The following is a 19161-nucleotide window of genomic DNA, read 5'->3' on the forward strand; positions in this document are numbered from 1 at the left end:
AAGCAGCACCGTTAAAAAAAACAATTGCTGCTTTCTGAGATATTCAGGTGAGAAGCAGAAAAATAGAGATTACCATGTTTTCTTCCAGAAACTATTTGTGGTAAACATGATTTGTTTTGAGAGCAAAAGGAGGGCGGATCCAATGTGGTTTTTATGATAAAAAAAAAAATGCAGAAATACTGAACAACATATTGTTCTTATGTTTAGATGATTGAATATTTTTGTTTCAGACTCTGGTTTTCTAAAATAATAATCAATAATACATAAAACACAACACGACATCCACAGAAATTATATTATAGGTTGATCGTGTAAACAGGAGGCTTTAGGTAGATTGGTTGAACACTCATTGCAAACTGCATTTCTGTTCTTGCACTCCGTCAACAGTGTATGCAGACTTTCGATCACACTGTGCACTGAAGCGTCGCCATGCCGAAGGTCGGAACTGTCCGCCCTTAATACTTGACCCTATGGACAACAAAGAATGATCAAATGAAGAGGAAACTGTTCAAGACTCACAGGAGGCAGAGAGTGGGTCGAACACAATAGTTTAATACAGCAATGCTGAAATACAACAAAAAGCGTCACAGCGGGAGAAATAAACTAAAGCACAAAATCCAAATTGTCACCAAACCGGATGAGTCCACAGCAGAATAAAGTCCAATAAAATGCGTCACTGAACAGGGAGAACGAATGGAAGCAGAGTCTGTAAATAGAGAGAACAAACAGAATGAACAGCAGGACACAAACTAACTACAGTGATCGTCAAAACGAACGCACAAGCTGGAAAAGCAACAACAAAGAGAAAACCAGGAAGCAACACGGAGCAAATAGACAACGGGATGCGAAATACAAAACTCAAAGCACCAGGGTTTTAGAAAGAGCGAACAAAAGATAGTCAACGAACAGATGAATGGACGACGGAACAAGAGTAAGCGAGGAATGCTATTTACCATGGATACAAATGCTGGAGTCCAGGTGCTTAGGAGCTCCGAGGATGATAGGATAAAAAACGGACATTATGGGACAAAAATAAAAGTGAATCATGACAGAAACGTGTGATACATGGGTGGTTAAGTCAAACTGATTTCCACTCCAGTCCAGTCACCTGCCGACCAGATAGAGAGCCGCGGAGTCTGCGCTGTCCCCGCTGAAAGTAGAGGACTGTGTGGCCTGATTTTCAGGGCATGTCAGGAATGGGGGAGTGGGTTGCCAGAATTTCCTCTGCAGTCTAGCAGAGTTCATTTCTACTAGGCTACTTCTACTACTTCTCTGAAGTAGTGTTGTCCATCTGACCATTGTTCAGCCCACTCTCCACGTTTGATTGTAACACACGGTGCTATTCAAATGTTGCTTTTTTGACACAATTTGGCCAAAAATATTCACCCACCGAATGAGTGATGAATCACTAATAAAAACTTAAAGTCCTTGTAGTGCAACACCTGGGTCGCCTTTAAACATATGACATAGATGTGAAACCAAAGCAAGTAGAGGCCCTGAACCTCGCATCTCAAGAAGACATAAAACTTTCATCAAAAGCAGATTAAACATGCCTCACAATATTTCTTTGTAATATATCAGATGCATTTCAGCAACCTGGATTAGTGTGATGTGACCATACTCTTTGTTTAGTTGTCGGTGCAACACGCGCGACACAAGAAGCGGTTAAAACATTCCTGCGCTGTTATGTTCACCAACAAATACTTTCAAATCTATTGTGCTGACTCATTGGACTTAGTGGAGCAGAACATCCATTGGAAGCCATTTGAATAGCGGTTAGCTGCTTTTTTAACAAGAGCAGCCGGGCCTCTCCCTGGCTGTTTCTGGCATGCAACACTTATTTATGTGTCCAACGCAAGCTTTGATTTCTCCTCCCGCGTCTGGAAACTCTCCTTAACCTTTGTAATAAGTTGCATGCTTTTTGTCTGGGTTATCTGCCGACTGAAGGAGAGTCCTATCCTCTCGCTAAGCTGCTTGCAAATGAGAAATTTAATTAGAAGCAAAGTTCATTTTCCCCCCCTCCAAACCACCGAGGACAAAGCTTAACAATAAATGGTTATAGAGGTGATAAAATGAGGAATGTGACTAATGTGGCCACAAATAGTAATAGGTAAAGGGAGTTGGGGAGTGTGACTGAAGGAGTTCTGGCGCTAAGTCCTTCAGAGTCACGAACACGAGCGCTCTAATTGCTAGCAAGTGAAAAAAAAAGGGACAAATATGTGGCCATGTGGTGCTGGTTTGTTTGTAAATATTGAAATGCAGGGTTGAAAAGAGGGATTCAAGACCGTGCTAGGGGGCATTAAAGAGACTTTCCAGACTTTCAACATAAATCCAGTTGCCATTCATTTCAGAAACACCACCAGCGACGGCACCCCTCCTTTTCGCAACTGGCTTTTCAATCCCACTGCCTCTGACCCAGAACCCTTATCTCCACACGGCCTTTTTAAAGAAAGCTGTCAATCTCCCAAAGTTAAGGGCGCCCACTCTACACCAGGGCAACAGAGGTGAGGGGTCGAAGGTTAACTGCAGCTCTCTGGGCCGAAGCGCACTTTGATGACAAGTTGTGTTGTTGCTGTGCCATCGCTGGAGGTCAAACAGACGCTGGAGGAGCTGTGACTCTTTACAGCCGAAACTGCAGGGAAAACAATTCATTTGTCGAGGGCCATTCAGAGGAACTTCCACTCATCAGACTCATTTTTACTCACTTCTCAGCAATTTTCCCCATGTAATTTGACTTTTTTATTGGGACTTTTCTGGTGTAAGTTTGTCACTTTGCGCACAGTTTAATAGGAAATATAAATTCTGTGAAGATATATTGTATTTATAGAACGTATGCCCACTCACCTTCCTATCTGGTAATCTGTGAAATGTCTTTATTTTCATTACTAACACATGCATTTCTATGGTGTCAAACTCAAGGCTCAGGGCCAAATCTGGCCGGACACTTCATTTTACATGCCCCAGCGTGAAACGACTGACAGTATGTACAGGAACAATGACTGAAAACATGATAATAAAAACACAATTTATAATGCATGTTTTGAAGAGGGCTGTTTCTAGGACTTGTGAGGTCCTCCCACCAATAAATAGCAGTGGTTGCGCTTCAGGATTTAACTGGCTGATTTCAAAGTCGGAGAGTTTGTAAATGTCAACAATGAATCCCCAAAAGGGAACATTTACAGGAAGTGAATTCAGCTGGACAGCAAAAGTTTTGATTTGTTCCACACGTCAAATATCCTTAGAAAATAATGTGAAATGAACTAAGCCGTCTGTACTGGAGAAACTGAGAATACTAACGGTAAAGGAATACATCAAGTAAAAGTTACGTGCCTTGTACTGTACTGAGTGAAAAAGGTGAACATTTTTTTAAATAATATTTTTAGATATTATTTCACTCTGATCTTCTTATTTCTTGTCCTATACATGTACGTGGTTCATTTCACAACAAGTGACAAGAGCATGGTGATATTCATTCACTTTTCATATATACAAGCAGTATATAGTATAGTATTTAGCAATAAATATTTAAAATAAATTTCCCTTTGCTTCCTTGAGGCTCACTTCTTGACTATCCTCTGTTTCATGTCACATCGGGAGCGATGAATACAAATGACTTTGCAGGAGGATCTTTGTGGTGCTACCGCTTCATGCAACAGAATTTGTAAAATAGATTTCACCAAAAAATGCTTCGGGAATGTGCTTTTTCTTCTTTATGATGCATTTTCTGACTGGTGAGAGAATGGATAATCTATTAATGGTAGATAGAGATTAAAGACAGAGTGGAACCATCTCAGGGCGATCTGACTTGGCAAGTGCCACTTGCCACCTTGTCCATTTTTCGGAATGAAACATAGCCACTTCACAAAAGCAGCATCCACCTTTTTAGTTTGGATCTCACGCACACAATTTAATCCCAAATTAAAACTGCAATGTTGCAAACGTTGCTGAGGTACATCAACTTCTGCGGGGAACCTTGTTATGGTTGAACCACCTGTGGAATTGGGCTGAGAACGGCATTTAAGAGTATCTAACAGGTTTTCAGGTCCAAAAATTTCTTATATTTCCTGCAACAAGTTACAGTAAAAACAGCCATGAACTATCCAAATAACCTGGTCTCTTCATCCTTTTTACACGTTACCCTGCGAACAAGGCCACAGGTGCGTTGAGGCACGTCGTAATTCTTGCATGGCGTATTTGAGTCACAAAATTAGTTACAGGTTAAGGGGCAAAGTTTTCTTGAAATTGCAGTTCAACCTTTGAAAGGTTTGAGTTTTCCAGTGTTCAAGTTCAGCAGTAAAACAAGATAAATTAAGAAGTGAAGTCATGACTCTTGCTCTGACAGCCCATCACTTCGCACCACTACACAAAAATATGTACCTTCGGGACGTTCTGAATGTAGACTTCATGCTAAACTCTCATAACTCAGTGAGGAGGGACTATGTGAATTTCTCTCTTCAGTGTTTTGTCCATTTGATCGATGCAAACTAAAGCACTGACTTGTTTCTTTGTAGCCCATCAATTAATTGTAGCTTGATCGACAACAAGCTTGAATTTTTATGTGTCTTTTTTACAGCTTATCATATTCTATTTTGAAATATGACAAGCATTTTACCTGTAAAGTATCCCATTTTCTCTCCTTAGTGAAGTGTTGAAGATCAACAGCAGTTTCAATGAAAACTCAAATCACTTTTAACCAGAGAGAACCACCTACTGAGCTCTGAAAATGTCAATGTCATCCCACTGCAGGCGCAAGTGAGAGTTTCAGTTATCACAGACCAGAATGTCCCCACAATACAGTTATGCCCCCCATCCTGGTTTCAACATTCTGCAAACATCCAGTGTGAGGTTAGACCCAGGCTAAACTCTAGGTTAAAATAGGCCTATTAACTGGCATGATCTCTGCTCGAATGACCCTGTTTTCCCTTGTAAACATGCTGGAAGGGTACATTTTAGACTACGGTACCAGCCCATGGGCGTTTTGGGGTCTTAACGGAAACGCCCAGGTTGCATTATTGGAATTGTGATGAACAACACAAAGCTTACAAATAAAGATGAACTCAACACTGATGTTTTCAAATACTTTATTGCAAATTTAAAAAGCCAATTTACGACAAATCGCATGCCTCCTTGCATTCCGAGCGGAATAATAAACAGCACCATCTATTTTCACTTTACCAAAAGCCGCACTCGCGCACATAGCGTTGCATCTGCTAATGCTTGGCCTTTGATTATTGATGGGCCATTTGCAGACAGCCTTAACTGCACAATACGTCTCACCATTACTTTCCTGACCTCATTCTAGCTTGGGGACAACATTAGTCAATTGAGAGCCAGAGGAAGAGAAAGAGAGATGAGGCCTACGGGGAGGAACGGTGTATGAGTGTGTATATAACAGGAGTCTTGAGAATTATCATCAATAACCCCCCTCCTCTTGGTATACATAAAGACGGCAGGTGGGAGGAAGGGCGTACAAGAATGATGGAAGAGTGACAAAAGGAGGGTCAGCGAGGGGCAACCATTAGGCGGAAAAAAGTGCGGTCCGAATGCAGTATTTGAGTTCCTATTTCCTCCCTTCTCTCAGCAGCTTGGCGTAATTTGAAAGTGCCTCGGCCCACAGAGTAAAGGAGGGAGGATGCATCCATCATGAGGGAGACAAGAGTGTTCACACTGAGAGAGGGATGAGAACCCCAAGACTGCTGAGGGGATCATGGGAGATCAAGATAACAGGACGAACTGTGTTTACCCTCATTTGCTTTTAGACGGCACCTGAAGTTCTGTTCATGTTTATCGTCTTTGGGCGCTGACTTTGAGAAATGAAAAATAGAAAAGGAGTATGCTTTTCTTCGAGTGCTTGAAATCACGGACTGCTTGGGTCCCTCGTAGACTAGAATATGAACTTGAATATACAAACACTAGATCAGAAGTTCTTCTCTGGAACTTACCTTGATGCACTTCAACCTGACCTTTTTCACATTAAAACAGCAATAAATGTAATACAGAACATATCATTGTGGATGCTCCATATCAACAGCGGCTTTACAGTTATGTGCTGTAGTTTGGCTGATGGTGTAAGTACTAGTGTCAATGATTTAAATAAATAAGATTATTATTCTAAATTTATGATAATTGACTTGCAAATGAAACTATATTTTCATCTACCTAGCTATATATTTTTTGCACAGTATAGTGAAACATCAATGTTTCCAGACGTCTAACTGTTGGCGGAGATGTTTTTAAGCAGTCTGAGTTTAAAGTTTTGATCAAAATACTGTCTATTCACAATGTCCGAGATGACCACAGAGTAAACATTGTTATGTTTGTGATGCAACCTGTCAATCATAAGTCCGTTCCACCACTGACCGAGACGGTTATTTTCCCAAACAGGAATGTCCCGTAATGTCACATATGATCACAACTTGGAAAACACTACATGTCTCAGAGAAATGGACATGATGATGGTGGTTTTTATGAAAACAAATTCTGAGAAGAGGATCATGTAAACAAAGTGACAGGAACATGGTAGTACAGTTGCCTGTGCCGCCACTCGCCTAAAAGGACCGACGGTGAGAGTGGCTGCAAATGACATATTATTATTTACTTCATCATTGAAGATTCAAGGACCAACAACCTCCATGAGCACGGAGAGAAATCAGCCTTCGGATGAGACTTGAAAAGACCAAGGCCATGGCCGTTGGACAAGAATCAATAGTGACCTATGCATGTGAGACGTGAATGAAGACAGCCAGCATAACCACCGACCCTGCTGCAGAGCCATACTGAAGATCTCATGGGGAGACCACATCACCAACAAGGACGTTATGAAACTGTCAGGGGTAGCTGCACTGTTAGACTTTGTCTCTGAAAGACGAAAATGTACGTGGACATGTACTCCGGCTGCCAAGGAAAAGACCAGTAAGAGTGGCAATGGACTGGATACCAGAAGGTGGAAAAGGAAAAATAGGGAGGACAAGAACCGCCAAGGAAGATCTTAGCAAGATCAATGCCAGCTTGTGCGGGACTAGAAGGGCCGACAGAGACCGGAACTCATCGCCCAACGTTCCACGAGGAACAGGAGAAACGAAATCTGAGTAAGTAAGTATTTCAACAGTTTTTCTTTTTTTTTTCATTGACTAAAAATGGAAGTGGTCAAATTTCTTATGTCTTTTTTTCGCATCAGGGGTTCCACTAGTGATTCATGAAACAGTGTCCACATTTTTAGGGTCCACTAGATCGCACAATGCTCTAAAAATTTTGGCTATTAACAACCATTTAAATGTAACTTTACAATATTTTTAAGTTTTATGAAACCTCACCAGACCATCACTTGCTGCCACAGAAAGTCAGCTTCACCTAGCTTAGTCATCCTCCATAGTCACAAAAATCCTCTTCATGTCCTCATTCTCAACAGACATGAGCCCTTATTGCATGTCTTCCTCTTCTCCTCTGCCCCAGTAGTTCCTTGTGTATCATCTGAAACATGGTGGCAGCTCTCATCTCAAGATCACCTCTGACACTCCACTCCACCCGGCCTGCACTCTCCTCTTCACTTCCCTTAAAGCTCATTGTGCTTCAAACATTCTTTATTCATGCTTACCCCAAATTTCTGATCATATATTTCAGTTGCTAACTGCAGTATAATTCTGACATGTCCGCAGGTTAATGTAGATATTTCAGAATTTAAAGTTTAAGTTAAACGCCGCAGCTCTATAAGGAGAAAAATGATGGTTATTTTAAAATTAAAGTGACAGTTGATGAAATTAGAGAAAAAATTGCCTCCAGTTTGTTGGTGCGTTAACAAAATGTCAAGTCATTTTCCATCCGCCAGGTGAAGTGAATCGTTTTTGACTAACTGAATACTCCATACGATGATGTAAAGTTAGAGACAAGTTATGCAATATGACTCATGCATTTTGAATTTAGCATCATGCCTGATGGTTGAAGGTCATGTCAGCTATCACCAGAGGTGTCGGGTCTGAACAAGGGCGAAGAGATGGCGGTTGAAGCCAAATTCCACGAAGCATTATTAAACAGGAAGAAATAACGCCGCTAGTCAATTTGTGCTTTTCTGACTATAATCAAGTTGTCAGGTGCATTGGAGAAATGAGGGTTCTCACGTGGAGACATGTCGGCGAGATCGCCGTCCGGTAATAGAACAAATGAAAACATGTCATGCTGATATCTGCATGCAGTCATGCAGGAAAACAGATTTCTTCCAATCAGAAAATGTCAAGATTGTATTTCCGTCTTTAGCAAACATGCATGACTGCTCAGGACCAATGAGGGAACACTGGTTATTACACAAACCACAGGTTCAGCAGGAGGTTAGTGTTTTCCCCGGACATGTTTTCATCACTAGCGCAGTACAGTTCCTGCAAATTTATTTTCATGACTTCAAATTTTAGAACTTTCATTTTCATTTTCTTGATTTTTTTTTTTGGTCGACAGCAGCTGTGTTTCTGCGCTTCTTTTCATTCCAACAGGGTTCCTTTTAAAATGTCAAAGAGGTCAAGGTCTGCGTTCGAATCCCATCTCCATCCAAGAATAGATCCTTGTAATAAATTGGTTAAAGCTGTTTTAGGTGTGAAAAATAAATCTCTCACAACTTTTTCTCCTCTCCTTCTGTGAACAAAAAAATAAATAAAAACCAGTAACGTGAAGGACTTTTTTAGCGTAAAAAAGAGTTGTAAATCAGAAGCTCCTCTAACCTAGAAATAAAAAGCATCCTTTGAAGGTCAGGGTTGATGGCTGCCTCCTGATAACCCTTTCACCCCGGTGCCTTAACCGGGACCAAGCATGTAAACATGTTTTATTGCAGAATAAAACTCAGAGGAGGTCACAGCATGTCTGGACTCCCTTATAGCTTTTATTTGCCAGAGAAAGGCATGTTGTCTCTGAGCTCTTAAAGTGCACCGGTCATAAACATGTATGACTGAGTGCATGTTAATGGCAATGGGCCGAGGAAATAATTGACTGACCGGAGTATCAGATTCTGCTGCTCGCTGCATCACAGCAGCAATTACATGGTGAATTGTCAGGCTACCTGTGTATAGAGAGATGAAACCAAAGCCAACATGAAGGCTGACTGCGGCTGTTAAATCACCTCAGGAGTCGATCGATCTGTGTGCTGCGCAGCTTGGTGACATCATTGTTGGATACATGTAAGAACATTAACTTATTAACTTAAGTACTAGTTTTGAAAAACCTTAACATTTTAAACCTTTTAAATTTGCAGGTGACTTTCACCTTCACTTCTTATTTTTTCCTCAAGCATTGATGCCCCTGAGTGCTTCGCAAAGAACATCTATAGTGATGTGCTTTCTCATGTTTGAAGCACTCCACCAACTGTTGGATCTGAATGTCTGCGACTCCTGGACTATAAACCGGTTATACAGCAGACAGAGAGCCAGACAAAACTACAACGACGTCCAAATAGAAAATGAACTGAAAAATGTGATCGCTATCATTGGGGGAAAAGTACTGAAGGTTTTACCCACGGATATGTAATGGAGTACAAGATACAATATTTGGTTTCAAATGTAGTAGATAGGTTGAAGGTGCCCTCCAAAAAGTCAAGTACTATCATGAAATAAATGTGCAATGAACATGCATAATTGTATTAATAATTGTGTTTATGATCAAAAAGCTTTGTGAAAAGTGCGATAGCTTGAAATGTGTCAGTGAAGAACAAGCTGACTGAAAAACAATGTTTCAAATCATATCGGGAAGTTATGACATTTATGGATGTGAGGACAAAAAAGTCAGACTATCAAACAAAACTTTAAAAACAGTATCAAAAAAAAAAACTTCCAGAAAAAAAGCATTTGCAGCGGAAGCGTAACTCAGTCTTGGTAAGTAAATTGAATCCCCTTTTGCATACATTTCAATACAAAGAAAAAGGTTTTAGCTTTTTCTATGGACCAAACTGCATGTGGCTTTGTGCAAATCACATTCAGATCATTAATTTAGTTTAGTTTATCAAAACACAGTAAATAAATGCTGCCATCATCAAAGTGTACACTGAATTCTCTCTTGGTTGGTCTCAAGGGTTCGTCTTTTTTGTTCCTTTGCTGTATGGTTTCTCTGCATGTGTATGTGCCTGGCGAGTGATTCACTTTAGAATTGCAGTTTTCTGATGGCGTAACAGCTGTTATCTGTAAATCATAAGCCTCATTTTGCTGAAAATCCATCACATATAGCCACAAATGCAAGAACTGCAATAAAAGTCAGGAATCCCTCACCACAGTTCCCACCGTCTCAGGTATACAAGCGCTCTCTCTGGTCTCCATCACTCCAAAGTCTCAAGTTAACCTTTGTTTTATGTCCTGGTATCCCAATTCACAAGAGTTCTGTCAGGAGAAAGTGACTGCTGAGTTGCCAGTCAAGGGGGAGCTTGACATTTTGGCGGTCATTAAGGGTTGAGCAGCTTCGCCCGCAGGAGCTGCTTGATCGAAAGCAAAGACTGGGAGTGGATTGGGACGACTTCGAAGTCATTTTAGATCCATCCGTAAGACATTCCTCTGCATGAATAAGTGAAGAGACCTTTAGGAACTTCTGAAACGGAGAATGAGGGATTGTTGAGCGGTGTCAGGGATGTGCCGATCTTTTCACAAGGCTGTGTCTGCAGAACGTTGCCGCACAGTGATTCAGCGGAGATCAAACCAACGTGCAGTCAGAAAAAGCGCTTAAACACAATCATTTAAAAATGATTTTGATGCATCTCCTCCATAAACACATACATCATCGTCCCCCGCTGCCCGTCATCCACTCAGCGGAAGCATCCACATCCGTTTTTCCGCACTTGCCTGAATGATGACATGATGCCTGCTGAGTAAATGGAAACAAAACAGAAATTAAAAAAGCAGATCCCTGACAGACTGGTCGGCCATGTTGTCAAATATGGCTCCGGAACAGCCGGCGCTGCTCTATCATCGACCTACATTTGTTCAGCCGCTCTCCACCTGTGTCGCCGGAAAGCCTTCTTATTTATCTTGCACTGGGCCGCTGATGAATGGAGAGCGAGGAGGCGGATGAATTAATAACAGCCTTAGCCCAACGATGATAGCGGCGCGTGCTTCGCTGTTATTGATGGCTCAATCGGGAACCTCCAGCCAGAGCGCCTGTTTCATAATTACACTTTGTAATTTTATTAAGTGCATCCTTTACACAGTACACAGTCTATTTTATATTTGTGAACCACTGTCAGTTCAGTCATTTCAGTTTTATAAATAATAATGGCCTCATTTTAGTCTGGCTTTTCAGAAGACGGTGGTTCATTATCCTCAAATTCCTTCTCAAAGTCCAGCGAGTTTGTAAATGTGTAAAACCATGGTCAGCTGAAGACGTGCTAAACACACCTTCTTTGGTATTTGGGGTTTTTATTTTGGGTCTTTGGTGCCTCCGAATGAACCTCGGCTGCCGAGAAGATTCAGTTCAGATATTGGCCAGCTTCTTACAGCCTGCCCAGCACAAATATCCCAGCATCTATTGGAGGATATGTAGTAACATGATAATTGTTTTGTTTGTTTTTGACTGAAATTTATTTTGACCACCTCCAACATATATATATGTGTGTGTGTGTGTGTTTCCTTCTCAAACCCGGAGGGTCTGGGGAACGAAAGGCAGAGCATTTTCATATCCCTCACCAGCAAATGAGTTTGACAATGAGGCATATATGAAAACATAATAATAATCAGATTTTAAATTTGGATAATAGAAATGTATGTGTTTAATAAAATATCGATATTTGCAGTCAGTGCATAGATCATTTATTGCAACAGAGAGCGCAACAATATATTGCAATTTCATTTTTTCCCCGCCTCTAATATATATATATATATATATATTTATATATACATATATATATATATATATATATGTCTGAAACTGTTTTCCAATATCATTTTTTCCCCGCCTCTAATGAGGCGGGGAAAAAATGATATTATTTATATATATATATATATATATATATATATATTTATTATAATTTTTTTATATTTATTATATATATATATTTTTTTTTTTCTAACCTTCCACATTCTATCCAAATTTCCAGAAAGAAACTCAATTCATGTCGAATAAAGCATCGAAATTTGTCACCCTTGATACCAATTTTCCTGTCTTACAGTATATCCTGAAATAACAGGGTATCAAAGAAGTCTACAGAAAGATTAAGCCAGTTTGCCGTTATGTGTCCACACACCCTTCTGGCACTGCCCGTGTTTGGACAGGTGTGTGGGTGCACACAGCTGTGGGAGTGGAGCTGCATTTTCTTTTGTCGACAAACGCAGAGGCTTGTTACCCTCACTCATACGGCATTTATCGGTTTGTTGCATCTTGGTCAACATTAATATCGAGGCTGTACAACAGCAGAAGACAAACAAGAACGACAGCATGGTTTGATACTTGGGTATTCACTGAAAGATTTATGAAAGTAGACGACAAAGGTTCTTTTTCAAAAATCATTTTAAACTGGATTCATTCAGCTTACATGGTACCTCCTACAGTTTAGTTTTAATTCAATTTTGATGGTCATGTAAAAGTCACCTTACACCCAAATATTGTCATACGTTGAAGCCCCCCGACAACAACTAGCTTTCTGACAATTTTCCATGTCTGAAACTGTTTTCAAGCTGTTGTTTTTAACACAATAATGGTTGTCATTCCGAGTCCTTTGTGTCACAAACAGGTTGCAAGTGTGCGTGCGAGTGTTCTTCAAGAGTGCTTATCTATAACAGACCAGCGCTGCACTCCGTGCTTTATTTAGATACCTGGACTTTTCCGGTGATGACACTGTAGTGTCTTGCCTCCCACGCCTGTCCTGACTCACACAAGAGCCGCGAACAGATAAGCTTGTGGGAGAGCTGCGGAGATATTTTTCCCCGCCTCCATTTAGCCAGACTAACACATCGAACTGCAAAAGACAGTTCCAAAGACACCAGCGGCTCTCATAAGGCCATCGCTTTCACCCAAGGTCACGGTGGAAGACTTCTTTCTGGCCCATATGTCTTGACATTCTTTTGCTGGAAAATGTGCTTGTGTTACATTTTTCTTTTCCACCATTGTTAAACACAGTGAAAGACATTAGAACAAACAGCAATTAAACACCTTATTTCAATCCACGTCTTATCATTGCTGCTCTAAACAACCAGCTCCAACAAAGAAAAAACAAAAGACAGTAACATCAGAAAAAACACACTCCTGTCTGCAGACTGTTTCCACCACGGAGCGCACACACACTCTCACTCACACACTCAGACGCCCTCCCTATGTCTTCTCTTTAACAAGAGGGATTTCACTCCGCTCTTTCCAGATGACCTCCTCCAGACTTGGGCCCTGGGCTTAGCACACAGGAGGCATACAAGGGGGAATAGTGTTGCAAATTTGTCGCCCAGAGTGTTAAAATTCGCCCAGGAATGTTAATCTGGCCAGCCCTCCCAGCACACACACTTCAGTAAGCCTCACCCTATTGCTCACGCTGGATTTGGTCGTCCACCGCTACTTCTTATAAGACACAACACCCCTCAGCTGTCCATGCTGTCTCATAGCTATCAACGAAAAGTTGTCTGACCAACTGAAAATCCCTCTTAGAGGGATTTTTTTTCAATCTTTTATTGGCAAATTCAAAAGGATCTTTGTGGTTATTAAAGGCGGGAAGATTGTGATGCATAACAATTTTTGAGGAAAACAAAACAAGGCTCAAATCCAGTTACCAACAAGAAGTATTCTGCAAGTCCTGGCTGTTCATGAGGACCTTGCTCCAAAGTTTGGCAGGAATGACCACAGACAGGTTCAAGAGCGAACCTCTCAGTGAAGCGGCAGCAAGCCATTGGCTGATGCTGAGTTAGTAGCTAGTTTCGGGATGCTCAGATTAATCCGAGGCCTTGAGGCCATGTGCCCAGGGACTCCAGGAGATTCTTTGTCTGAAATTTGGGCAGATTGAAGACCAGATAAGCAGCTGGATTCTACAAAGGTCCGATGGCCCAATCAGACTGAGCAGCAAGGAGGGAGTTGCAGATACGAAGATGGGAGACAAGACAGACAAGAGTCTGGACTAGAACTTGAGTGACCTTCTGGATTAGAAGGTGATATGTCCTCCAGGCAGTTGCTGCTGCAATGTCATTGATCTGTCATCACACCCACATTCTTTTTCAGAGTTGCTGAGGGTGGAAGTGAAATCTAGGTTAAGACCAGCCCACCCTCACTTCCATAGCACAATATATTGACATTGGGAAAGTGGACTTTTGCGTCCCATACTGACAACAAAGGCAGCCTTCAGCATTGCATGGTCATCCATATGCCTGGCGTTGTTAAGAAAGGACACCAACTTGTTCTTGTCTTAGTTCAGTTTAAGACAGACCTGATGATCACCTGCACCATCGGGCTACATTTGTGTGGCTCTCACCAAGGTCATACAAAAAAAGACATACTTTTCTATTATTCATTTCTCTTTGGATTCTAAACATAACTTTCATGTTTTCATATTCTTTTCTCACCTGAGGCTTATGTGTGTTCTTTTTGTCATATTGAAATTTAAACTGAATTAGAGTCTTTAGAAGCCCATTTAGACAGTATCTCTTGCCTCAAAAAATAATATATTTAAAAACTGTCCTTTAAATCATATATACATGTCAAACCCACGGTTCTGTTGCCAAGATATTCAAGGCTTAAATTAAAAAAAAAAAAAAAAAAAAAAAAAAACTTTCCATAGTAATGATTTGTTTTCATATATTGTGGATGAAATTATATAAAGGCAAATAGCACATATTAATGTAGGTAATACATATATTGATTTTTTCTTTTTTTGTCTTAAGATGTATTTTAAATTTACATGATTTTTCCATTCCTCCTTGTTAAAGAATATTTTCAAATGCACATTTCTTCCAGTCCTTCTATCTTGTCACTTGAGGGCCCCTCACAACTGCCACAGACAATGTGATAATGGGAGATGCCCATAAGACTCAAGCCATTCTTCCACCTTCACTGAGGACTGATGAAGAAAGAGAAAACAGAAGAGGACCGAGCGCAGACCCTTGAGGAACCCTGTAAATCACCTCATATTGAAATAATTTATTTTAAGAAACAAATCATTGTTTACATCTGAAATACAAACATCTATCAAGGTTTAGTTTTAATGTTTGCAAAGAAATGACAGAAATAAACAACACTCATATCATGCTTTAAATGTACTAAACGTTTCAAGTCTGCTTCCCTTCAGTTACACCTTCATGTCTTCCTTTAAACGCACAATGCTGATGAGTGTTGAATAAAGTTTATAGTTTTTTAAATTACCATAAGATATAATACAGGGCTCAACAGCAGACACAGCTTAGTATTTATTTTCTGTTTAATAATCAATATAAGGTAGTGAGGGACCAAACCTGTGTTTGTCCAGCGAGGTTGACTAATTTCCTGTAATTTACACTGTGCACAGTATGGAACTCAAACTATTACAGTTGCATGACTGCGGTAAAACAAACAGCTATAAGATGTTTGGCATTTCAACGTTTCAAACGGTCGCATCTGTCACTCAGTTATGCATATATTTGTGTTTATTTCTGAGCCGGGGACAGTTTGTTTGGGCAATTTATGGCCGAGTGAAAACCAACGAAACCCCACCTCTAGGGTTTAGTTTATTCCTTTACAGGATGGAGCTGTTCATGTCAACTTCCTTATTTCACTGTTTGTCCAGCAATATTTTAGCACAAACTTTTAGTTCCTATGATGCAATGTTTACTTGGAAGCGGCCTTACTCTCGTCCTTCAAGTGCATTCACACTTTTTCAAGGAGCGAGAAACGAAAGAAGCAAAATAGAGCCTATTCAACTTCTTGACCTTCAGACACGAATGAATGTGTTAAGCTGCCAAATCAGACAAAAGGTGAAACGCAACACGTCGGCTCATGACTTGGTCTTGTCCATGAATACGACGGAGGAACGCAGACAGACTGAATGAAAGACATGACATCAAGCAGTGGATGTCACGTGCAGTATTTATTTATTAAAGCAGCCGTCTGTTTGGTGAATCACTCATGGCTGGGAATCACAGACCCAATAAAACGCACCTATACACACGCATCTCAAATTTTGAGGCCTGAAACTCATTTGCTTATTTTATGAAAGCGCAAGATTCTTCACTTTATATGCACAACAATTGCTTCGTGTGTGCTTCAGCTTGCTCATTCACATGAATCCCTGGAGCACTTTTTACTTTGGATGCCTGCTCCCAAATAGCTACTATTTTCAAGTGCACTTTTGCAAAAAAAAAAAAAAAAAATATTGATGCCAAAGTAAAGTGAAGTATATATATATATATATATATATATATATATATATATATATATATATACATATATATATATATATATGGCACCATATTTGCCCCCCCCTCACTGACTAACACTATTCCCAGTGACACAATAAAGTATACAGGCATATATACAGCTGGATAAGTCAGGATACGCATCAGGTAGGTGGCCAATTGAAAGCCTGAATGCGTTCAGTGTAAACGATCTATACAAAAATCCACTTGACAATATTCGCGATTTGACACTTTTGAAGTCAGAATTTGTTGCGAACGTCAACTTGTTGGTCCTTATACTAGTTACAGTGGGTATGATATGTGTCCCTATTATATATACAAGGATATACTTGTTTGCCCTGACAAAATATTGTCATTAAAAGGTTTACAAACAAGATAATATTGTAGATATGAAGAAGAAGCTGTGTATAATTTTAATGGATGTTTGGAATTCCAAATGGAATGGGCAACAGTATGAAGTATGTCAGTAGACAAAATAAAGAAAGCTACAGAGGCATTCCGGCTTTACCGCCTTAGAAAGTGATGATAGAAGACTGTAAAGGCGGCAGGTGCGCGGTGCTCGCTTGGTAAACAGTTCTGACACAAGCGGTGCTGTTTCAAAGTAGTGAGTAATTATTTGACTCTTCCGATTGTGAGGATGATTGACTTCTTTTTTTGGTGAATCCTTGACGTGAGAGATTCCCATTGTAAGGCAGAAAATGCTCCAGCAAACACTATTGGTGTGAAAATACCAATGTGGTGCGGGGCTTTGTGTGTTTGCAGGAACATACATGGTCATGTTTGAGCACATCGGCAGAAGGAAAACATCACTTTACACAGAAATGTCCATGTGTTTCTGAGAATGTGTTCAACATTATTCGTGAGCCAAAACCAGCCACAAATGATGTGTACTATAAACTGTCCTGGTCAATGTTGCTACAACAAGATCCGACTGTTTCCCCTGTATTTCAGCAAATTGGATCACCGTGTTCCTTTAACTTTTCATCCTGTCGGTGCAAAGGACTTCAGTTGTTTGGTGAGGTTTTTTTTCCAAATGCCTCGGATTTGTTTTCAGTCAAACCAAAGTGGAGAAAGAAGAGGTAAATGTAAGACAGACAACATGGTTCCTTTGGATTCCAACTTTGATCAGGTCGTCTCTGACAGTTTCCTGGCATGTTTCGTTGCTGACCTTGTGCACTATGTTGAGAGTCGCTCCATGCCAACCTGTAAAAACAGACCAGGGGAAAGGTGCGGCCCGCAGGCCACATGCAGCCAACTGCCCGCACTTATCTGGCCCACATGAGGCCACTGTCATTATTATTATTACTTTAATAAATGTTTTATATATTTTTTTTTTATTTAATTTATTTAAGCTATTTCATTTCTTGTTCATGTTTTTTCTACTGTATTTGATATTCATATATACATTATATAATTTTGAATATTTTCATATTGTCATATTTTTAAAGATGTTCTTTTCTTCTTAGAAGAGTTGATTTTGTTTCATATACTTAAACATAATCAAAAATATCTAAGATTATTTTTTTTTACTTCCTGATTATATCCTTATATTTTTGTAACGTTGAATGATAATAACAAGTAATTACACATTAATTCAAACCAAAACTGATAATGGTTATTATTATTATTATTATTGTTGTTGTTGTTGTTGTATTTTTAATGACACATGTATTACAGTGCTAATGAAGTATTTTTAGAAGATTTTTGAAGTCTTTTAGGACCATTTATGAAGCTCCATAAGCTCATTGGAAGTGTCAAATAATACCTGGCCGATAACAGCTTTGATATCCGCCTACACTGATAAAAATGTACACGTGAGTTGCAGAACAAGGAACTGAAAAATGCAACGCTACCTCTGCCCAAAGGGGCTTGATGATAGACGTGATGAAAAGTGCGAGGCGAGCCTCCTGTTATTACCCCAGCGGATGCCACTATACAAAAACAAAGACAAGCGATGAAGATTTTTTTTTTTCCTTTTTTCACGGTGGGAATGTTGCTGCGTGTTTGCTCCTGCTTGTGTGTGTCAAATGAGGAACTAGGCAGCACCATCTGCTAGACAGCAGTGACAAAAGATGATGAGATTGTGTCCGAGAGGAAATCTACTTGTGTTTGCCCTCCATGCCCCCACCCCAACCTTTCACATGCACGGTAGCACAACGAGTAGCACTTCATACTTGTCAGCTTTTAGTTCAGCAAAGGTGGAGAGGCAGGAAAAGACATGTAAAAAAGGCTATTTGTCAGGTGCGGACTGTGAGCGGTGTGTTTCTGTAGGTGTGAAATATTTTATTTTGTTGAGTTTTGGCACAAACTTTGCCAAATGCCCCATTCGCCTTTTCATATCTATCAAGCAACACTTTTGAAGATATAAAAATGATATTTACTAGTTAAAAAACCTCAATTATGTCAAGCCATTTTGCAGAATGAAATACAAATAACCATCACTGAATTATTTTTGCGTTGTTGAATTCCCATAAACATCTTCCTGCCTCGATCTGCTTGATGTGTAAATGATTTCCCAACAGCCATACGTTCGTCTCACCTGCCAAATCTTTTGTTGGTCAAATTAAGGGTGATTCAGGGTTTAATTCCACTGTTTCTGAACGCTATTGATCAGCATTTCCACACACAAGAGTCATCTAAAATACAACCATGCCTGGAGCTGGCACAAAATCCATGACTGTAAAAACAATTTATTTTTAAGGGTGAGAGGCTGTCAAAGAGCGGTCCTCACAAGAATAGCAAAACAAACAAGTGTGAGCGTTATTGTGTTGCATAAGATAAAAAAGTCAAAATAGTTCCAAAATAAATCTGTGTTTGTTCTTTACCCATTTAAAATAAAGCCAAA

This window comes from Synchiropus splendidus, chromosome 1 (assembly GCF_027744825.2).
Source record: "Synchiropus splendidus isolate RoL2022-P1 chromosome 1, RoL_Sspl_1.0, whole genome shotgun sequence".
Lineage (NCBI taxonomy): Eukaryota > Metazoa > Chordata > Actinopteri > Syngnathiformes > Callionymidae > Synchiropus > Synchiropus splendidus.